The sequence below is a fragment of the Lactuca saligna genome, chromosome 8 (genome assembly GCF_052625555.1).
Source record: "Lactuca saligna cultivar CGN05327 chromosome 8, ASM5262555v1, whole genome shotgun sequence".
Taxonomy (NCBI): Eukaryota; Viridiplantae; Streptophyta; class Magnoliopsida; order Asterales; family Asteraceae; genus Lactuca; species Lactuca saligna.
In genome coordinates this window covers 130,415,218-130,439,917 of record NC_136424.1, presented here as the reverse complement: position 1 = coordinate 130,439,917, position 24,700 = coordinate 130,415,218, and positions in this window count along the sequence as shown.

The window sequence follows — 24,700 nt, the reverse complement described above, 5'->3', positions numbered from 1 at the left end:
TACCAGTTTTCGATGGCACCCCCTCAATTTAAACGTCCTATACAATGGGTTCTTAAAGAATTCTTGGGACTTTTTCCATGTTTGGAAGCTCTTATAATTCCTTTTGGTAGCAAAACACCTGTTTCGACAGTATGATTGATTGATTGAAGATAATCCATAAGAATAGGATTTGATGGATCAGCCTTGAGAAGCATAGCATCTGGAATTCTTGCAACATTGGGAAAAACTGTCGAATCATCTGCAACATTCTTTGGATGTTGATGAATTTTAAACTCAGCTTTAGGAACATTAGCTGGTAAAAGAATCCCTTCCTTCTCATACACATATTGCAATATCAAACTCCAATATCTAACACATGAAACACCATTAGCAACATTTATGTGTAAGATACTGACACCAAACTCCTCCCATAGTTGAGTAGCATAATCAAATGTCAGATCATAATACAAGCCAACAACCATAACATAAATTTCAAGTATGCCTTTATCTAAACCCACACTTCGAACTCTCAAGCATCAAAGAAATATTCTAAACAGACAGTTATACACATATGTTAGAGAAGATTTCTTAAACTGGCTAATTTTGATGAGTGGAGGTTGTTGACCCATGTCGTTGAACATATGAACCACTTGTTCATTTGTAACCACATAGAAAGGGATAATATTTGGAAGGTTCATGATTTGAGAGAACTGTTTCTTTGTGAGTTTATACTTCTTGTCATTGGTTAACTGGAATGTAACCACCTTAGAAGTTTTTTTTCAAACATAACTATAGAACCAACCAACGAGAGCCATGTCATCGAAACTGAGAAAGAAGTCGTCATCATTGAGGAAAGAACTGAATGATTCAGAGAGACAATCAACATTTGCAGTTCTTCTGGATATTTTGAAACATCTGGTTGAACCCTGTAGTTGGAACCTTGAATCTTCAAAAAAGGTTGAGATGAAGCATCATCGTTTGTTTGAGAAGGATCAACTGAACATTTGTGGTTTCCATTGTCAGGGTTTGAAGGTTTGAGAGAAAATATGAATATACGGAAGGATAATTTGGGGGAAAATCTTCAACCAAAATAGGAAAAGTTTTAATTTTTAGCCCTCGGTATCCTTTTATACTTGGTAACTAGTTTTAATTTGAACCGGTTAACAATAAATTCATGGCACATCTACCCTTAAAAAATGGACCAGTTACCATAAAAGTCATCACGTCCAAAAAGTGATGATCACTTTTTCCATGAAAGTTGTGAGGCAACCAAACCGTCACATCAATCAATCGTTTCGCATGCTCCAATAGGATAAGAACCATCACAAAGCCTTCGATACGAGGCTAGACTCATTTGCTTTTGGGTTAAAAACAAAATCATTGCCAGACTTTCAAAATCTAGGTTTGGGTTGGTAATACCCAAGACCTCAAGGATTTCTGTGCTACTGTGTGCCAACGGAATAATGGGAACAAAAATAAAAAAATGTGCAAATAGTGACATCAAATAATCATTTGATGGAAAAGCAATTGGATTCTAAGAAAATATAACTTCATTTAGTATCAAGAGAGATATCAAACTAATTGTGTGGTATCCCATGAAGTACAATCGAATACTTCTAAAGAAGTATCAAAGGGGTTCTTTTAGATACGCATTGAAGGTAGGCACAATTTTGTTCATGATCACAACTTAACATAAGTGTGAACTCAATGATCAAAATTACTTGTATGACCAGTGTAGTTAGTGACAAGTGAAGGTTAGATATATGTTTTTGTGAGGAAGAAATAAATTGATATTCAGACAGAAATCATATTAGAAAAACAAAGAAGGGTTGGATCTTGTTGGGAAAAAATGTCTTGGGATAAGATCATTTTATCAAGGCCACGAAAATCGAAAGAAATATGATTTTGAATATCGAAGAATGGTACATAAACAACTATTTTGTTAAAATCTTAAACATGTAGTTCACCGTCAATTCCTTTAATAGTTAGGAATTTTGGGTTTCACCATCATCACGGTCTCATGAATCAGGATAATTAACACAGACTTGTGTAATATCTACATTCTGATTATTTTCTACCGTAGATATCAAGGATACGTAAGTGAAGTGTGTGATTCGTGAAGAAGTATGTTGATGAACAAGATTGTTCAAGAAACATATTGTACCTCTGCGAATAATAAGGACCAAGCAGAAATCTCATAACTCAAGATGAGAGAAGAGAAAGGTTGCTCTTTAACTAATGTGAATATAGCCTAATTGGGAAGGAACCTTCATGGTGAGTGATCCTTTAATGCTTCGACACACATGAGTCTATGCGCCTTAGGTCGACATACAACAACATTATTCTAGGGACACCTTACTGGTGTAAAGTTTAAAAAATATATGTCCCCTCCGGTAACGAAGCAATGACTACCAAAATATGCTAATTTTGTTGTAGCACCTGGTTTCCGGTATGTGAATTTTATTTGAGCATTGCCCTATTTTAGCCTTGGACTCGGCGAGTCATAAGGTCCGACTCGCCGAGTAGGGACGAGACTCAGGACACGTTTAAGTGGGCGACTCGGCGAGTCCATATCCTCGACTCGGCGAGTCACCGCTGCTGGATGAAACCCTAAGTTTCAAGGGTTTGCACCCTATTTAAACCCTCATTCCGCCCCAACTCGTCCCCATTCACCCCCCAGAACTCCCCAACATCGTTTTTCCCTTATTTCCTTGAGAGATTGAAGTGCTCTTGGTGTGTTCTTGAAGGTTTTGAGGAGAAAGAGGTGTAGATCAAGAAGAGGAGAAGGAGATCAGGCATCTTTGTGTCATTTCAACATATTCCTTGAGGTATAGCTCGTTTCCCCTCTGTTTTCAAGCTTGTAATCCCTTTTGCTTCATTGGAGTCCTTCTTGGGCTCTTCCCCAAGCTTGTTTGTGCTTTGTGGGTGATAATAAGTTGTTAGCCTTTAGATCTAGGCATCATTTAGTCCCCGGAGCTTGGATCTATTGCCTTTATGGGGTCATATGGCATGAAAGCCCTAGATCTACCTCTTTTGGTGCACTTTGAGCCTTAAAATCCATATTGGTGAATATCTACATGTAAAGTTGGAAACTTTACGTGTGAATTGTGTCCTAGAAGCCCAGATCTGTGAATGGCATGGACTGGAATCGAGCAAATCGGTGTATTTGATGGATGCATGGCTGCGACTCGGTGAGTCATATATGTGACTCGACGAGTCTGGTCGCGAGTCACTGAACTGGTCCCTTTAAGATGTATCGAGTTGAGCCGTGAGTCACAGGGGGGTGACTCGGTGAGTTGGAAGCTGAACTCACTCATGATAGGACTCGGCGAGTCAATGCCCTGACTCGGCGAGTCCAAGGCAATCTTCATAGATCAAGAACAAACTCGACGAGTTGTTCATACAACTCGGCGAGTCTTAGCATATGTGTTCTTCGGATGAAGATGAACTCGACGAGTTGTTCATACAACTCGGCGAGTAGGATGAAGGAGTTGAATGACAGTCTAGAAGATGAACTCGTCGAGTCATAGCCCAACTCGACGAGTAGAATCAGGGACCCGGGACAATAGTTTGCTAGGGACTCGGCGAGTGGAGATCCACTCGGCGAGTTGGGTCAACTAAAAGTTGACTTCGATTTGACTTAGGGCTAGACCAGGGGTAAAATGGTCTTTTTACCCAAAGGACAGTTAGCAGTGTATGATTAAGTATATTGTGGGAATTACAGCTGGGGAGTTTCCGGAGCAGCGGCAGCAGTAGTAGGTGATCAATTCCCACACAGACCAGCAGCTATTTCGAGGTGAGTTTCCTTCCAGTAGTAACAGGTCTAAGGCACCAAGGCCGACTCGTATAGATGAGACGTTAGTATTATAGTGTGGGCCAAGCCCGTATCTATTAGTTGAGTTGATTGTGTTATATACCAGCATGATAGAACTGTTTACACTTGTTGTCTGTGCGATGCTTGTATGATATGAGTTGGCGGTTGAGTGTGGGCGGGGCCCGTATCTCTCTGAGAATGGAGTGTGGGCTAGGCCCGTATCTCCCAGGTAGCGAAGTGTGGGCGGGGCCCGTATCTTCACGAGTGTGGGCGGGGCCCGTATCTCTCCGAGAATGGAGTGTGGGCTAGGCCCGTATCTCCCAGGTAGCGAAGTGTGGGCGGGGCCCGTATCTTCACGAGTGTGGGCGAGGCCCGTATCTCCTAATTGCATGTTATATGTTAAATGCTTGTATGGTATGGGGTATTATGGGGGAGCTCACTAAGCTTTGTGCTTACGGTTTCAGTTTTGGTTTCAGGTACCTCCTCAACCAGGGGAAAGGAGCCGGCGCGGTAGCAGCATGTCACACACACACTCTTCGGTTTCCGCATTTACGAGATTCACTGGGATTGTACTCTGATATTTGACGGGATGTATGGTTTTACTTTTAAAACATGGTTTGCGATGTGTTATGTTGTGATCAAACAATGTTTTTATTTATTAATGTTTTCTAAAGTAATATTTTAAAATGAAATTTTTGGACATGAAAATTGGGTCGTTACAAGTTGGTATCAGAGCCCTGGTTTGAGGGATTCGGACACGCCTTCGGGAGTGTCTGAACTCAAATCGAGGGATTGAAAGATTTTCCAAAAGAAAATGTTCTCTAAAACTCGGACAAGAGTCATAAGAAAGAGCGAAGTGTGTGACGTGCGCGACCGGCCGAGCTCAAGTAAGTATTCCCCCATAGTACCCATACAAGTTTATGTTATGTTTATCAGCTTACGTAGAACCGCATGCTAGAATAGGGCTAAGGATCTAGGAGTGATGCCTTATGTGCCTGCTTATGTGTTACAGCTTTATGAGTATTGCATGCTAGAATTGAGTAGACAGCAGTAGGATAGCCTGTTTGGGTTATGCCTGATAGTATGAGCTTAGCATCCTATGCTAGTGCCGTTTCTTGTTATAAGAATAGTTTTGGCTTGAGTCTGTTTCCCCTTATCTGAATGCTGCTTGCTTCGTGCTTGGTGGGGTTCTGAGTAATGGGAGTTAGCCACTAGGTGAACACGTCACACCACATGTAATCAGGTTTGAATAATCCCAAAGTACTGGAACTGGCCCTATTGCGCAGCTCTTGTTTGAGTCCAACCGTTGTAGGGACGGATCTTTTACTTGAAGGATTATCTAATCCTCATCACATGTGATGGTGTTTAGGGGGTGGCTAACTGGCATTATGAGGAGACCTACAGCAGCTGAGAACCAGTCGTTTTGAACTTGAGTTTTCCCTAGGGCAAGCCTAGGATGAGAATAGCAGAGAGTAGCAGTAGTAAAGGGGATCTGGTGAAGTCGAGGAATTCCGCGGAGAAGGTACAGATAGATGTGGAAGGTAGTATGGGCCCGTACTACTGAAAGCAGAGGATCCGTACCCGAGCCGAGGAAGTCCAAGATGAGACCAAGGAACCTGTAAGTAGTGAGATCCCTCAGAAAGTAGCAGTATCACTAATGATTAGTATGATGTTTTGCAGAATGGTGGTACTTCGAATGAGACCGACAGATGGCGGTTCAGGAGAGGGGTCAGGTTCGGGATCAGGTTCCGAGCCGATTGATGAGAGGCTACGTGAGTTCATCACGTCGGAGATCACCAGGGGCATCCTTGAGTCGACCCCCATTCTCTTTGGGTCGATCAAGGAAGGGATCATAGAGTTGATGGAGGATCGCCTACGGGCATTCAGGAGCGATTTAGCCTCTAGCCAGTCAGGATCTCGCACACTGTCCTTCAAGGATTTCAGGGACAGTGGTGCGCCAGATTTCCATGGGGTGAAGGACCCCATTGTCGCCAGGCTGTGGATTGCAGATATCGAGTCTGCCCAGTTGACTAGCTTCTACCCCGAGGGGTCGAAGGTGAGGTACGCAGCAGGGTGTTTACGAGACCGAGCCCGGGATTGGTGGGAGTCAGTGGGTGACTCGTTGGGAGCCTCGGCTATCGAGGCAATGACCTGGTCGGACTTTGTGACTAGGTTCAGGGAAGAGTTTGCACCGGCGGTCAAGCTTCAGCAACTGGCCAGGGAGTTTCTAGACATGAGGCAGACGACGGAGACTGTGGCGGAGATCACCGCCAAGTTCCGGGAGAGGGCTTTATTGGTGCCCCAGTATGCCGGTGACGAGGATATGAGGAGGACTCGTTACCACGATATGCTACGAGCTGACATCCGGGAGCATGTTAGCTTTTCGGCTTGCCCTACCCTGGACTCTATGATTGCCAGGGCTAGGGAGAGGGAGATAGATTTGGAGCACATCCGGAAACGGAAACTAGAGGACGGTCAGGCAGGAGGGGCTTCGGGGAAGAAGCCCAAGGGATCAGACGGTAGACCGAAAGGTCATTCAGGATCGAGCCGCTGCGGGAAATGCGGCAGGACGCACGTGGGGATATGTAGGATGGGATCAGGAGGCTGCTACAAGTGCGGCAAGACAGGGCACTTTAGCAGGGATTGTACTGCTCCAGTTTCAGCTATTCAGACATCCAAGTTGCTGTGTTTTCACTGCAACCAGAGGGGCCACAAGAAGGCCAATTGCCCCCAGTTGTCAGTTGCAGCGCCAGTGAAGGCGCCGGCTCCAGCGACCCTGCGGATCACGGATGGTCGGCAGGGCAAGGCAGAGGCTCCAGTGGTGAGGAGTCGGGCATTTCAGTTGACTGCCGAGGAGGCACGCGCCGCGCCCGATGTGGTGACGGGTATGATTCTTTCCTTCTATCTTTTGTTTTATGATGTTATGGTATTGATATGTGCTCCGTGTGTATACATGTGTATTAGGATTGTTCCATGTGAACGGCATCCCGGTTCAGGTATTGTTCGACTCGGGTGCATCCCGATCGTTCGTTTCTCTTGCTCTTAGCAAGAGATTTCATGAGACTTCAGGCGAGTTAGATTGCCCGTTAGAGGTAGAGATTGCTGACGATCGATCGGTGCGAGCATCGATGGTGTTTCGAGATTGTGTTCTGCGACTGTTTGAGGAGCGTTACCTGGTAGACTTGGTTCCCATCCCGTTGCGTGGGAACAAGGTGATTATTGGTATGGATTGGTTGTGCCCTAATGGGGCAGTGATAGATTGCGCGCAGCAGCTAGTGCGAGTCAGGACCCCAAGCAGGGGAGAGTTAGTGATTCATGGCGAACGGCCGCAGTGTGGACCCATTGTATGTTCAGCAGCGAGGGCTAGGCGCTACCTTCAGCAGGGATGCGCGGGATATGTCGCGTATGTGATGGATACCCGGGAGGCGGGTAAGGCGACCATGAGTGAGGTCCCAGTGGTTCGAGATTTTGCAGATGTTTTCCCGGAGGAACTACCTGGGATACCTCCGGAGCGACAGGTGGAGTTCAGGATTGACCTCATTCCCGGTGCGGCTCCGATAGCCAAAGCATCGTATCGGTTGGCTCCTCCCGAGATGCTGGAGTTGTCTACGCAGCTGCAGGAGCTGCTAGACAAGGGATTTATTCGTTCGAGCAGTTCACCCTGCGGAGCCCCGATTCTGTTTGTAAGGAAGAAGGACGGGTCGCATCGGATGTGTATAGATTATCGGGAGCTGAACAAGGTAACGGTGAAGAACCGATACCCGCTTCCGAGGATTGATGACCTATTTGACCAGCTTCAGGGAGCATCTTGGTTCTCCAAGATTGACTTGAGTTCGGGCTATCATCAGATGAGGGTCAGGGAGGAGGATATGCAGAAGACCGCGTTTCAGACGCGCTATGGTCATTACGAGTTCGTGGTGATGCCGTTTGGGCTCACCAATGCTCCTGCCGCGTTCATGGACCTCATGAACCGCGTGTGTAGACTGATGCTGGATCGGTCTGTGATAGTCTTTATCGATGATATCTTGGTCTATTCCAAGACTCAGGAGGAACATGAGGAGCATCTGAGGGAGGTATTGGAGACCCTGAGGAGGGAGAGCTTGTATGCCAAGTTCTCCAAGTGTGAGTTTTGGTTGCGCGAGGTGCAATTCCTTGGACACCTCGTCAACCAGAACGGGATTCTGGTTGATCCGGCCAAGGTCGAGGCTGTGATGAGATGGGAGGTCCCGAAGTCTCCATCTGAGATTCGGAGCTTCCTGGGATTGGCAGGCTACTATCGGAGATTTATCCAAGATTTCTCCAAGATAGCCGTGCCCCTGACACGACTGACGAAGAAAGCCGTGGTCTTTCGGTGGGGACCCGAGCAGCAGGCTGCATTTGAGATGCTGAGACAGAAATTGTGTGAGGCGCCGATCCTAGCCCTGCCTGAGGGCGTAGAGGATTTTATGGTTTACTGCGATGCGTCCATTTCGGGGTTGGGCGCAGTTCTGATGCAGAGGGGGCATGTCATTGCCTACGCTTCGCGGCAGCTCAAGCCTCACGAGGCGAACTACCCGACGCACGATTTGGAGTTAGGGGCGGTGGTCTTTGCCCTCAAGATTTGGCGACATTACCTCTACGGGGTTCGGTGTACCATCTACACGGACCACAAGAGTTTGAGGTACCTCATGGACCAGCCGAATCTGAATATGAGGCAGCGGCGGTGGTTGGACGTGGTGAAGGATTATGATTGCGAGATCCTTTACCACCCGGGGAAGGCCAATGTGGTGGCCGATGCGCTTAGCCGCAAGACAGTGCCGATCAGGGACGTTTGCTTGAGAATGACCGTGGTGACTCCCCTATTGGAGCAGATTCGGGAGGCTCAACAGGAGGCTATCAAGGAGGAGCATCGGAAGAGCGAGCGTGTGGTAGGTCAGGTTTCCTCCTTTGATTATGATGGCAGAGGACTTTTGACACTACACCGTAGGGTGTGGGTGCCGTATCACGGTGGCGTGCGTCAGATTTTGATGGAGGAGGCGCACAAGTCCCGATTTTCTATTCATCCCGGGGCGACGAAGATGTATAGGGATCTTCGTCCGGATTACTGGTGGCCTTGCATGAAGCGGGATGTGGCATGGTACGTCGAGCGGTGTTTGACCTGCATGAAGGTCAAGGCCGAACATCAGAGACCGCATGGCAAGATGCAGCCGTTGGACATCCCACTGTGGAAATGGGAAGATATCACGATGGATTTTATCACAAAGCTTCCCAGGACGGCACGTGGAGTGGATTCGATTTGGGTCATCGTGGATAGATTGACCAAGAGTGCTCACTTTATTCCAATCCAAGAGAGCATATCGGCCGAAAAATTGGCCGACATCTATATCAGGGAGATTGTGGCACGGCATGGAGTGCCAGTATCGGTACTCTCGGACAGGGATGTGCGTTTTACTTCTAGATTTTGGAAGAAATTCCATGACGAGTTGGGCACTCGTCTGCATTTCAGCACCGCCTTTCACCCGCAGACAGATGGTCAGAGTGAGCGGACCATCCAGACTTTGGAGGACATGTTGTGGGCGTGTGTGTTGGATTTCGGTGGTAGCTGGGATACCTATCTTCCCTTGGTTGAGTTCTCCTACAACAACAGCTATCACGTGAGGATTGACCGACCACCGTTCGAGATGTTGTATGGGCGGAAGTGCAGAACCCCGATATGTTGGGGTGAAGTTGGCCAGAGAGTCATGGGAAGCACCGAGGTGGTGCTAGAGATGACCGAGAGGATCCAGCAGGTTCGGAGCAGACTTCAGACTGCACGGAGTCGGCAGAAAAGCTACGCCGATAGGTGTCGATCCGACTTGGAGTTCCAAGTCGGGGATATGGTTCTCCTAAAAGTGTCGCCTTGGAAAGGTGTCATTCGATTCAGGAAGCGGGGCAAGTTGGGCCCAAGATTCATCGGGCCGTTCAGAGTTGCAGCCCGAGTGGGCAAGGTGGCTTATAGGCTGGACCTGCCAGCCGAGCTCAGTCAGATCCACAGCACCTTTCATGTTTCGCAGCTGCGGAAGTGCCTGGTGGACGATTCAGCAGTAGTACCTTTGGAGGATATTCAGGTTGATGACAACTTGAATTACATTGAGCGCCCAGTCGCAATACTTGACAGAAAGACAAAGGCTTTGAGAAACAAGAGGGTAGAACTAGTAAAGGTGCAATGGCAGCACCGCAAGGGTTCGGAATGGACTTGGGAACCGATGGACGAGATGATGGAGCATTACCCCGAGCTGTTTCAGGACCGGGCAGCAGACTTCGAGGACGAAGTCTAAAATAAGTGGGGGAGATTTGTAGCACCTGGTTTCCGGTATGTGAATTTTATTTGAGCATTGCCCTATTTTAGCCTTGGACTCGGCGAGTCATAAGGTCCGACTCGCCGAGTAGGGACGAGACTCAGGACACGTTTAAGTGGGCGACTCGGCGAGTCCATATCCTGGACTCGGCGAGTCACCGCTGCTGGATGAAACCCTAAGTTTAAAGGGTTTGCACCCTATTTAAACCCTCATTCCGCCCCAACTCGTCCCCATTCACCCCCCAGAACTCCCCAACATCGTTTTTCCCTTATTTCCTTGAGAGATTGAAGTGCTCTTGGTGTGTTCTTGAAGGTTTTGAGGAGAAAGAGGTGTAGATCAAGAAGACGAGAAGGAGATCAGGCATCTTTGTGTCATTTCAACATATTCCTTGAGGTATAGCTCGTTTCCCCTCTGTTTTCAAGCTTGTAATCCCTTTTGCTTCATTGGAGTCCTTCTTGGGCTCTTCCCCAAGCTTGTTTGTGCTTTGTGGGTGATAATAAGTTGTTAGCCTTTAGATCTAGGCATCATTTAGTCCCCGGAGCTTGGATCTATTGCCTTTATGGGGTCATATGGCATGAAAGCCCTAGATCTACCTCTTTTGGTGCACTTTGAGCCTTAAAATCCATATTGGTGAATATCTACACGTAAAGTTGGAAACTTTACGTGTGAATTGTGTCCTAGAAGCCCAGATCTGTGAATGGCATGGACTGGAATCGAGCAAATCGGTGTATTTGATGGATGCATGGCTGCGACTCGGCGAGTCATATATGTGACTCGACGAGTCTGGTCGCGAGTCACTGAACTGGTCCCTTTAAGATGTATCGAGTTGAGCCGTGAGTCACAGGGGGGTGACTCGGTGAGTTGGAAGCTGAACTCACTCATGATAGGACTCGGCGAGTCAATGCCCTGACTCGGCGAGTCCAAGGCAATCTTCATAGATCAAGAACAAACTCGGCGAGTTGTTCATACAACTCGGCGAGTCTTAGCATATGTGTTCTTCGGATGAAGATGAACTCGACGAGTTGTTCATACAACTTGGCGAGTAGGATGAAGGAGTTGAATGACAGTCTAGAAGATGAACTCGTCGAGGCATAGCCCAACTCGACGAGTAGAATAAGGGACCCAGGACAATAGTTTGCTAGGGACTCGGCGAGTGGAGATCCACTCGGCGAGTTGGGTCAACTAAAAGTTGACTTCGATTTGACTTAGGGCTAGACCAGGGGTAAAATGGTCTTTTTACCCAAAGGACAGTTAGCAGTGTATGATTAAGTATATTGTGGGAATTACAGTCGGGGAGTTTCCGGAGCAGCGGCAGTAGTAGTAGGTGATCAATTCCCACACAGACCAGCAGCTATTTCGAGGTGAGTTTCCTTCCAGTAGTAACGGGTCTAAGGCACCAAGGCTGGCCCGTATAGATGAGACGTTAGTATTATAGTGTGGGCCGAGCCCGTATCTATTAGTTGAGTTGATTGTGTTATATACCAGCATGATAGAACTGTTTACACTTGTTGTCTGTGCGATGGTTGTATGATATGAGTTGGCGGTTGAGTGTGGGCGGGGCCAGTATCTCTCCAAGAATGGAGTGTGGGCTAGGCCCGTATCTCCCAGGTAGCGAAGTGTGGGCGGGGCCCGTATCTTCACGAGTGTGGGCGGGGCCCGTATCTCTCCGAGAATGGAGTGTGGGCTAGGCCCGTATCTCCCAGGTAGCGAAGTGTGGGCGGGGCCCGTATCTTCATGAGTGTGGGCGAGGCCCGTATCTCCTAATTGCATGTTATATGTTAAATGCTTGTATGGTATGGGGTATTATGGGGGAGCTCACTAAGCTTTGTGCTTACGGTTTCAGTTTTGGTTTCAGGTACCTCCTCAGCCAGGGGAAAGGAGCCGGCGCGGTAGCAGCATGTCACACACACACTCTTCGGTTTCCGCATTTACGAGATTCACTGGGATTGTACTCTGATATTTGACGGGATGTATGGTTTGACTTTTAAAACATGGTTTGCGATGTGTTATGTTGTGATCAAACAATGTTTTTATTTATTAATGTTTTCTAAAGTAATATTTTAAAATGAAATTTTTGGACATGAAAATTGGGTCGTTACATTTGTTCTACACTGAATATCATTAACCACACAAAAAAATAACAAATAAAAATGTTTTTGGATTTTTGTTTTTGAATTTAAAAGACAAAAATAAGATAATCTTTTTGAAATTTTTTTGTTTTTGAAATTGAAAGACCAAAAATAAGAAACCTTTTTGGACTTTTTGTTTTTTTAAAATAAATAACAAATAAAATAAATTTTTTTTGATCCTTTTATTTTTGAAAAATGAAGAACAAACAACATAAAATCTTTTTGGTCTTTTTGTTTTAGAAAAGCAATAAAATGATACGTAACAAACGAATTGAGAAATATTGACATCAAGAGTTGATGGATTGATACAGCAATTGTCCTTGGAAAATGAAGTGTAAGCTGAACCGTTCAGAGGATTTTTGAAATTGAAGCATGTCGAACGCTGAACAGCAAACAGTAATGTCTGATTCCTTCAACGAGAAGTCAACTACTCTTTGTGTTTCATTATGATAATGAATTGGGAACTGTACTTGCATCAAGCATACCTAACCCTGAAAAAATCCTTAGAAAATATTTTTCATCCAAAGGTTTAGTAAAGATATAAGCTAGTTGATCCGTCATTTTTACAAAATAAACCTCGATGTTTCCATCCTCGACATGATTCTTGATAAAATGATATCGAAGTGCAATATGTTTGGTCTTCGAATGTTGCACCAGATTATGGCAGATGCATATGGTACTTTGTGAATCGCAATACAACGAAATCTTTTTCTTGTTGATTGCTTAATCACGAATTTGGCTTTGTATTCATATGACTTGAGAAGTGGAAGTTGCAGCAGCAGCAGCAACATAATCACGAATTTGGCTTTGTATTCATATGACCTGATATAATGTTCGTTCTCTAAGATTCGACTGATACTTGGCACAATTGCAAACAACGAACATTATATCAGGTCTACTTGCAGTTCTATAAAGTAATGAACCGATCATGCTCCTGTATAATGTAATATTGATAGTAGGCTTGTCCAACGAAGGGCCTAAGCATGTGCCAACAACCATCGATACTCGCAATTTCGAACTATTCGTCATCCCAAACTTCTCAAGCAGATTTCGAGACTACTTCTCTTGATTTATGAAAATACCGTCTCTTCTTTGACGAATATTTAATCCCATAAAATTATTTATTTTCCCCATCATACTCATTTCAGACTGAGTTTTCATTATATATTCAACTTCCATAGAAAATGCAGGGTCAGTCGAACCAAAAATAATATCATCTACATAAATTTGAACAAAAATCAAATGATCCCCAACTTTCTTTCGAAAGAGAGTAGGATCAAATGAACCTTGTTTAAATTTAGATAATTTCAAAAAATGAGTAAGAGTTTCATACCAAGCTGATGTTGCCTGGTTTAAGCCATACACCACTTTCTCAAGAATATAAAAATTATCAGGAAATTTTTCATTAACGAAATATGGTGGTTGTTCGACATATATAGTTTCTTCAAATACTCCATTGGGAAATGCACACTTAACATCCATCTGGTAAACATCGAAGTCCTTGTGCGCTGTATAAGCCAAAAATATTCGAACATCCTCGAGTCTTGCAACAAGGGAAAATGCTTCCTCATAATCAATACCTACTTGTTTTGAATATCCTTTTACAACTAGCCTTGCTTTGTTTCAAACCACATTACCCTCTTTATTAGTTTTATTTTTAAAAATCCTTTTTAAGCCTATCATTGATACATTGTCAGGTCTTGGAACAAGTGGCCAAACCTTATTTCGCTCAAATTCAACAAGTTCAGAATGCATAGAAACAACCCAATCAGGATGTTCCACAGCAACCTTTACTGATTTTGGTTTGATTTTGGAAATTAAAACATTGAAAATGCAAAATTCTTGATGAACATTAAGTACCTTATTTTTAGCATGAAGCTGTGCCCTCGTTAGAACTCCAGCATGAGGATCACCAATAACTTGTTCTTTAGGATGATTGTGTGTCTATTTGTCCAGTGGTGGATATGTAGGATCGAAATCTAAAGGTACATCTTCGAAAATTTCATCCGTTTTAAAACCTTCACCTGCATTCGACACATTATCAGACATATCGTGAAAAATATAAGCTTGAGTAGTAGAAGTAGTTGGTATAGATCCATTTCGCTCCCCCTCGACAATAGGATCAATATTACTATCACACCCCCAAACTAGATGGCGGAAACGTCCGAGGGTGGAACAAGAACACAATATCACAATAGTTGTATACAATGAAACACAAGTACATAAACAAACATCATATTATGTGACTATATCAGTTACATGACCCAAATATTACTTAGTATCAAAATACATTACAAGGTTTGCATGTTATCAAATAAAGTAGTCCCGTAGTGGTATGTGATGTCTTGTCTTCAAAAGCAGCTCCATTGATGCGAGCTTAATTGTTTCTTGAGATTAAATACCGTTTTAAAAGTCAACATAAAGTTGGTAAGTTCATAGGAGTTCAGTTGTAGAAAAATCAGATATTTTTCCATAGATGAAAATCGTATCTTCGTCTTGCAAAAGGTTTTTTATTTGTACGCCTTCAATGTAAAAGAAGAATGTATGTGTGTAGTATGTATCTAAAGCATTTATAAAATAAAAGTTCCTATAACTTCTAAACTTATAAATGTGTGACTCGTCACGTGATTTTTATTATCCAAAAATCAAGTGTATAAGTAAATAACGATACTTATAAATGCAGTGTATAAGTAAATAACCATACTTATAATGTAGTGTATAAGTAAACAACCATACTTATAAATGTTGTGTATAAGTAAATAACCATACTTATAAATGTTGTGTATAACTAAATAACCATACTTATAAGTGTTGTGTATAAGTAAATAACCATACTTATAAGTGTTTTGTAATGTTGCCCGCTATAAATGTTGTGTATAACTAAATAACCATACTAGAACTTACTATTCGATGTTATTGTGGTCGAGCTATCGACTGTAATGCTGCCCGCTATGATGTTTCTTCGGACATCGTGAAATGTTAAGACAATTGTCGCCCCAGACCTGTCGGTTTAGTTGTAGCTACCAACTTAGGTGTGGGTTGTAATTCCTATATAGATCTATACATAATTCTCCTGTTCATTTAAGATTTTACAATTATAAGATCTGGGACTTAGCATAATGGTTGAAGAAATGTCTCACATAACCCATCGAAAGTATGTATTTATATCAGAGCTTTTACATGTTCAATGTATTGATCCAAATGTGTGCTGGTTACCCAGTGTGAAATGGTAATACCAAATGGATAATGGTATTATCCAATAGGTAATGGTTTTATCCAACGTGTAAACAAAAGGTTTTAATCTTTCAAAACTAGACTTTTGGTAAAATGTTAGTTTGTGTTTATCCAATGTGTGATAATATTATCTAATGGATAAAGATATTATCCACTATACAATAGCTTAAATATGAGAAACTTGTGCATATGAAAGAATAGGACATCTATGATTTATTTGAAAACATGAATATATGTATATATCTTCATAAAAGAACATAAACATACATGTAATAGTATTACCCAAAGGTTAAACGTTTTATCCAACATATGTTAGATCTAGGACCTTTGTGTCAAGTTATTGTCCAAAATGTATTTTGTTTGCATGACATGCAACCTCCCCTAAAAGTGTAAAATGAGTGAAAACTAGTGGAAAAGGGGGTCTGAACTCAACTTTTGTGCTTTTCCTAGAAGATGGCAAGAAATGGTAAAAAAGATGAGGTAGAATTCGAGCTATGGAAGACAACACCTCCTTGAACCTCAAGATTCTTGCCTAGGGTTTTTGATTCAAGATTATATGTAACACCAAAAAATTTCAAATAAAATTTTCATTTTTAGGATCACATAAACTCATTATCACATTTCTAAAAAACCAAAAAAGGTAAAGTTGTCAAAACACAAATCAACAATATTTGATAAAATCCGAAAATCCTTGAAATCATAATCTCTAACTAGTGTGTACAATCAAGTCGGTGCCTTCCTGTGATCCTAAAAAGTACCAGAAACATATATTACGCAACACCGTAAGCAAGAAGCTTAGTGAGTTCCCTAAAATACCACATACACAAATATTAATCCTCTGATGGCTATAGCTCGACATGGACCCTTCGGTAATGCATCTCAGTCAGGACCCTTCGGTCTCACGACTCGGTATGGACCCTCCGGTCATGTGTCTCAGTGAAGACCTTCCAATCTCACAACTCGGTTTGGACCCTCTAGTCCTTCTCTATAAAGAACATAATAATACTCAGTAAAGCACATAATAATATAACATATATCACAAAGACAAAATGCATAATATCACATAACTCAAATAAGACACTCCGGTCACTCAGTGGCATCACTCTGGTATGTATAATGATAAGACTCACCTTGCAGAGTAAGCAATGTATCCCACACTCGAGCTGTTGGTCTAATCTCCTCCCCTCTATGGCCTCCAAATATCCAATTGACCAAAACCCCAAAGGAAGTCAACAGTCAAAATTGACCCAACTCTAAAAGTCAACAAAGGTCAACAATCCATATTGACTCAAATCATCGATTACAGCTCATGAACTCATCGATTTCCTCAGAACTCAGTAAATCACGAAAACCCGAGTCTACTTGCGGAGTTGCTAGCCAACTCGTGGGGTCCATGTAGCATCCAAAAGATCGGGAAAACTCCACCTACTCATCGATTTGTCTCATCAACTCGTCGAGTCCACTCTGAATCCAAAGACAGGTAAAACTCTCTCAACTCATCGAGTTGTCTCATGAACTTGTTGAGTCTGTCACGCGTCCAAACTATCGGGTAAACCTTAACTGACTCGTCGTGTCGGCTCACCAACTCATCATGTCTCTTCAATCTATTCCCTTATTCAGATGATTTTGGACAGGAATAAGGTCTCATACTATGGATCTAGCCTCCTAAGGCTGAATTATCACGTAAAGTTGCAAGCTTTATGCTCATGCATGGCATCTAGGGCTCAAAATGGCAAAACAAGCTCCATAAAGGTCTTTATGCTTGAAGACTTGCCTAAAGCTTGATAAAGCTCGAATCATTGGGCTCATAGGAACTCATTTAGCTTAGATTTGTAATCTCAACATCCATGACCAGTTCAATAACTCTAAACCAGAAGATAAATAGGATAAAGGCCTAAAATATTCTCTAGAAGGAGATCCAACAAAAGGAATGATCAAAGAGATAGGTTTTTACCTCCAATTGACATCTAACATCGAAAGAACACTGGATCCAAAGCTTCTCCTCATTCCAAAACTTCTCGCTCTATAATTCTCTTCTAAAATGCACTTGAACACAAGGTCTTTAGCCTCTCTCTCTCTCTCTCTCTCTCTCTCTCTCTCTCTCTCTCTCTCTCTTTCTTTCCACACAACGACTAAATCTCGTCTAAGGTTTCTGTTAGTGGGTCTAAATGGTCAGGGAGGCGGAAATGAGGGCTTAAGGGCCTTTAAATAGGGTGCAAGCCCTAAAATTAGGGTTTTGCTCAATACAGACTCAACTCATCGAGTCTAGCCCTTTGACTTGATGAGTAGGCTTCATAACACGCGTGGTCAGCTCAGCCCCTACACGATGAGTCAGGACCAACCAACTCGTCGAGTAGGTCCTCCAAAGTGCATTATAACTCTTAAATTTCTCATCCAAGATTCAGAGTGTTACAATTCTCCCCCATTTGAATTAGATTTTGCCCTCAAAATCGCTCCTTGATAACACATAGATCAAACCCAATAACCTGAGAAGCACCACCAAATATATCATATCATACAACAATCTCCCTTCCAACACACCCGAACCTAATCAGGAACTCCCAATCCCAAAGCACGACGGACCCCTCTACCGCTGCGGTACCATTTCTGACTCTCCAGAATTTGGAAACTCTAAAGGTCTGTCTCCCTACTAGACTGTCCATGCAATATATCATCATGTTACTTGCTCATTGATTAATAGACCCCGATAACACACTACATGTCACAACTAGGAATTCTAATGCTTCTGAAAACATTAGCAATGATAACATTCGTAACTAAAACTAAGTATCCATGATGCTTGCTCAATGACACCAAAATTTCATCAAACACGCTATACAAACACTCAAATAGTCAACAAAAGATTGGAAACCCTAGAAATCCCGGTTTAAGTCCAATATGGACTAGGATTTCCGTATTGGGCCTAATGGACTAATAAGCTTCCAATTTGACTATTTTGGGCATTAGAACTTTTAAATGGGCTGTAATTAGACCCACTCTCATAAGACATAACCTTTTTGGGCCTTATAAGCCTAAAATGGATTAGTTTACCTTTAATGTGGTTTGTTGGGCCATGAAAAATCAAATTAGCCTTAATGGGCTCAAATCCATTCTTTTATGAAAGATTTGGTCCGTGATCTACTTTAAAGGCCCAATAGGCTGAAAACCATCAAATTAGGCTTCATATTATGGGACTCAAGCACAAATGGCCCAAGCCATTCTCTTCCTTCTCTCTCTCGGACCAAGTAGAAAAAAGGGAAAGATGTAAAAATACGGAGGGTTGACTTTGGGAGGTGCCACCTCCTTATTACACCTTATATCTCCATGCATGGACCAACATGCATATATAAGGGTCATTTCACTTCTCTCTCTCTCTCTCTCTCTCTCTCTCTCCCCTCTCTTCTTCTACTCACCAAACACACACACATCTTCAAACTTTCATCTCAAACACTCTCAAGCACATCCTCTTCTCCATCCAAATTTTCGAGATCTTGGAACATTTCAAGGAGTTTCTTCCGTAAGAATCATCTTTGGTAAGCTGTTGATTAGATCCATAACCTAATTTCTTTATTTTATCAAAACCTCTTCCTAACTCATATAATTTTTATGATCTACTCCTTAGAAGCTTCTTAAATTTGAAAATAACTCTAAGAGGCTTGCTAGGACCAAAAATGTTCTTCACATCTTCTTCAAAACTGAAACAACTAAGCAAGGTGAGTTCATACCCCCTTGTTTTTCTTTTTTACTATTATTTAGGGGGAGAATACAAGTATTATATGATGATCTATGTGTGTTTTCATGCTATATGTGATTTCTTTAGTTTTTGGTTGTGATGACGTGTAAAAATAGGTAAAATTTTGAGATCCATAGCAAAAAGGGTGAAAGAGTCATAAACAAAAGATAATAAGCAACATATATCATAGATCTAACAGTCCTTAAGTTAAAAAAACAAAAGAACCTTATAAGTGCCATATTTGCAAAAATAACAATTGGGTATAAATTGTTATTTGTCGGTTTTATGAGGATTGTAAGTTGTTTATTTGTATAAAAGCTGATTTTTATGAAAATAACACTTTCCAAAGGCTCAAAAACATAATTTTAGCTTAATGGGCTTAAAAGTGGGCCTAATGGGTTTTGGGCCCAAAAATTACGAAAAATGCGATTTTAAGGGGTTGAATTGGAAAAACTCAACAAACTATGGGTCTAAAATAAACCTTTTCAGGGGTTAAAACGGGTTTATTACAAAGTTTGGACTAAAAATACAAAGTTTTTGATTTTGGGGTCAAAATTATAAAACTTACGGAAATTGGGCTAAAAATGTAAACTTGTTGCAAATAAAGGCTGGAAATGACCAATACAGTAGTTTTGGGTCGAAATTACCATTTAAACAATGTTTGGGTCAAAACAGTCAAGAAAAATGGTCTAAGAACCAAAAATGTCAATTTCATAAAAAAAGGACTAAAAGTGCCATTTTTTTTTATAGAAAAAGGGGTTGCAATAGTCAAACTGAATGTTTTTAGACCAAATAAACAATTATAAATGGTTCGGTTAAAATATCAATTATAAATTGTTTTATCATTCCGAATAAACAATAAACATACAACAAATACCAACACTACAAACTTAAACTCGACAAAGCATAAAACATTCAATGATTGGGCTCAAATATCTTATATTCGTGCTATTGGGCCTTATGACCCAATATCATGATCTCTTGGGCCCAATATAATCACACATGTTTATTGGGCTTCCGGTGACCTAATAGGAGGCCTAACGGACCGTTAATGGCTTTTACATGCTTTTGGGCCTTAGTGGCCCAATTGCATTGCTAGTATGGTCCAAAAATCAATCATATGTGTAAGGGACTAACGCATCCGCCGCATACTCGACAGCCTATAATAACATACATGATTAGTGGGCCTCTATTTCCCTCTTCTCTTCATCTGTTAGGCTTACCTTTTGGTTCAAGCTAACATAAATCAGGTTGTTAAACAAGGTTAATCAAATTCAATTGGATTTCGTGGGAAATAACGGGCGACACCAATGAGTGTCGGTCGTAGTCTGTAGTTATAACCAGAGTCTCTTAGAGGGAGAGCGAGAGTTTGTGTATAGATCTATACGGGGGTGACTACCCCACACCTAAGCTGTTCGCTACAGTTAGACTCGGCCAGTCTAGGGTGACAAAATCTTAATTCATTACCGGCATTCGCAAGGATGCCAATACGGACGAATTAGTCATTATTATGCATGGTTATAGCGACTCAAATAGAGATCCAACACCATCAAAGTAATCAGGGAAAATCATATTTATTCGATTCGGGAAAACATCGGGTTTTCCTTGGAAACAACATTATCCACTTTTACTTTCAACAAAGATAACACAAGAATTCATTATGGGAAACATATCACTTTTACATGTTTGAAATCATTCATGCATATACTTATGGATCATCGCACCTATTTCGAAAACAATTGTTGTTTCAGAAAATATCGGATTTTCTGGGTTTTACAAACAATGCGAACTATTTTTATATCAAACATGCTTATGAACTCACCAACGTTATATACGTTGACCGTTTTCAAAATAAATTTTATTCTCAAGTAACCGTTAGAATGAAGAATCAACAAGTGTGTTTTCGAAATTTCTTTTGTGAGACGTCAGTTATCAAACCATTTATGCTATGGATGTGTAATATTTAAACAATGTACTTGATGTTAACAATATCAGTTGTACTATGTAATGTTGGTGATGTATGTGTTTGCTCCATGTATATTCATTGTGATGATATTTCAATTTAAGTCTCACGAACCCCCGGACATTTCCGCCATCTGGTTCAGGGGTGTGACAGGTGGTATCAGAGCTCTGTTTATAGTGAACTAGCATATCTAACCACACATTGATTTGAAACTATAAACCTAAAGAGGGACTAAATAACTCTGAACAAAACAAATAAAAATATAATAATGAACACTCTTACTTGTGCGACTTAGGAAAATGAACATAATAACCTTTCAAATAAGATGTTTGGAAGATCTCAACATGTCGGTTAAGCCAGGATGGTTCACAGTTGTATTAGGGGCGAATGTAGCCTGATCAACTACATTTCCTCCGGAATACAACTATCACATGCCCTGGGGCGATCGCTATGGTCGGTAAACTTAAAACATACCCTTTTTGTTAACTAAGAAGAGAACATCAACTCAAATTTTTTTATAACGACTAAAACATCTTAGGAGTAATAGTGGTTTATTTACATACCCTCCTTGCGTGTTCCTCATCACAGTCACTATGGAAGAGGAACATCAAGGCATTCAGTTTCACCAGGCCTGGGTGGCCCACAGAATGATTGAAGACGACCCCGGGGAAGGAAAAGGAGCAGCTCATGACGTTGGACCTGATGAATACACCGATATGAATTACAAGATTGAGGGGACCGATGACGACACAGAGGGGGAAAGAGACGCGGACGAAGCTCCCGTCGTATCCCCTACCGACGAAATGGACCAGGACCATCCTGCCCCACTAAGAAACCTCGGGGGAGAGGATCGTTCGCTGGAAGAAGAGGTTGCCACACTTCGACAATAGTTGTTTGTCATGGAAGCACGAGTCGTGCAAGATGAGCAAGAACAGGATGAAGTCATCGGAGAGATGACCGAGATGGCTCAGCTACTCGCACAATATTTTGGGATATGATATCGTTGCCACCATTAGGAAATTACAGCAGGATCAGCATCAGTAGTATTGGTATTAGGTCTCTCTTATATGATCTATTCTATGTACCATCGACTCTATGTTTAAGTGATTACACTACTCATAGAGTCGTTATACTGCCAAACTTTGTATGTATGCTTTTTTGAGCAAATTTTAATGTATCAAAGTACGGATATTATTAGTGTAAAATAATATGTGTTCTATCATGATGTTGTAAGAACCATAAATTTGACGCCAAATGTAAACGTTTTCAATCATAAATAAAAACCACATAACATTGTTTACAAAATGTTTTCAAATCATTTTCCATCAGAGTGTCCTGAAAATCATATCATAAGGATGAGGAGCGATACGGTCACGCCTTTGCCTTTCCCTTATCTCCTGAAGTACTTGAAACAATAAACTGAAAACTGTAAGCCTGAGGGCGTAGTGAGCTACCCCCAAAATACCAATACCACACTGACAATACCACAACAATAATAATCAATTCAATCAACATGCATACTGGGCCATCGATCTGACTGGACCGCCTTACCGTACCTACAGTCTGTCTGAATCCATCCCGAACCTTCGGTATGACTGGTCCGCCATGTAGGCCTACAGTCTCCCCAGACCGCTCATAAGGTATATTAGCCTACAGCACAAAGCAGGACCGCCTCAACCCAGCCACAAGTAAATAACCATGTGCGCATACTATCATACATAGGCATATATATATAAACATCAAACATATCTGTCACACTGATCATCAATCAAAGAATTCTCCTGTAACTAGAGTACCGACCTAGCAGGTCACTAACACACCATTCAGTCCTCTTTCCATACAGACTGGTTTTGAGCCATGCAGCGGCTCCAAATCACAGATCCAAGCTTCTAGGGCATGCTTATCATGTAAAGTTACAAACTTTACCTGCATGCATGGCCTTAAAGGATCTAAATTCCAAATCTAATTTCTTAATGGGGCTTCATGCCCAAGTGGGACCTCAATCATAACCAAAACTATGACTTTATGCTTCTCAAATCCAAGGAGGGTCCAGATCTGAAGTTACTACTTCAGATCTAGCCCATAGCTCATCATACCAACTTGAAAATCCAAAAAAAGCCCTACAACTCAACAAAAGGGAAAAAGGAAAGTAAGGATGGCACTTTGATACCTCTAAAGGATGCTAGCTGAGGTAAATCCTGCTTCCCACTCCTTCCTTGCTTCAATTTCCTTTTCACTCTTAGCTTTCTTCCTCCAAGATCCTCTTTTCCAAGCTTCAACACCACACCAAGGCACACACACACACACAAATTGGGGTTTAAGGGGGCTCTCAAAGACTATAAAGAGGCCAAAGGAGGCTAATGCTCCTTTAAATAGAGGTACAAACCCCAGGATTTAGGGTTTCCACTGCCAGCTCCTACTCGCCGAGTCCCATAATGGACTCGTCGAGTAGGTCACTTAAAACGCGACCGCACCCCGCTACTACTCGACGAGTAGGTCAACCAACTCATCGAGTAGAGCTGAACCCAAAAAATTTTATATAAGCAATACCTGAGAATCAGGGCGTTACAACTCTCGCCCACTTGAACTAGACTTCGCCCTCGAAGTCCGCTGTAATAAACAATGTCGGGTAATGCTCGTGCATCTCCGTGTCCGGCTCCCATGTCCACTCGGATCCCTTCCGATGTTCCTACTATACCCTTACGAAAGGTATTTCCTTGTTCCGCAGAATCTTCTTCTTCCTTTCCAAAGTAGCCACATGCCTCTCCACATAGTTCAGGTGCTCATCGACCTGAATGTCATCCAACGATACCGCTTCCTCCTGGTCCATAATGCATTTTCGCAATTGCAAAACATGAAATGTGCTGTGGATCCGGCTAAGCTCCTCGGGAAGCTCTAGCCTATAAGCCACCCTGCCAACCCTGGCGATAATCCTGAACGACCCAATGTAACGGGGACCCAATTTTCCCCTCTTCCTGAAGCGGATCACACCCTTATAGGGCGAGACCTTGTGAAGAACCATGTCACCCACCTGAAATTCCAACTCAGATCGGCATCGGTCGGTATAACATTTCTACCGACTCTGAGCGGTCTGCAGTCGCTGTGTAATCTGCTGTATCATTTCGATAGTTTGCAGAACTACCTTTATCCGACCCATCACTATGTGGCCAACCTCGCCCCAGCAGACTGGGGTCCTACACTTCCGCCCATACAACAGCTGGAAAGGTGGGTGCCAATACTGGAATGATAGTTGTTGTTGTAGGCAAACTCTGCAAGCGGTAGGTGGGAATCCCAACTCCCACCAAAAACAGTAACGCACGCCCTCAACATATCCTCGAGAGTCTGAATGGTCCGCTCACTCTGCCCGTCAGTCTACGGATGGAACGTTGTGCTAAAATGCACTCTCGTACCCAGTTCCTTGTGGAACTTCTGCCAAAAACGGGAAGTAAACCTGACATCTCGATCGGAAATGATAGAAACTGGACCCTTATGGCAAGAGACAATCTCTCTGACGTACAGGTAGGCTAGGAA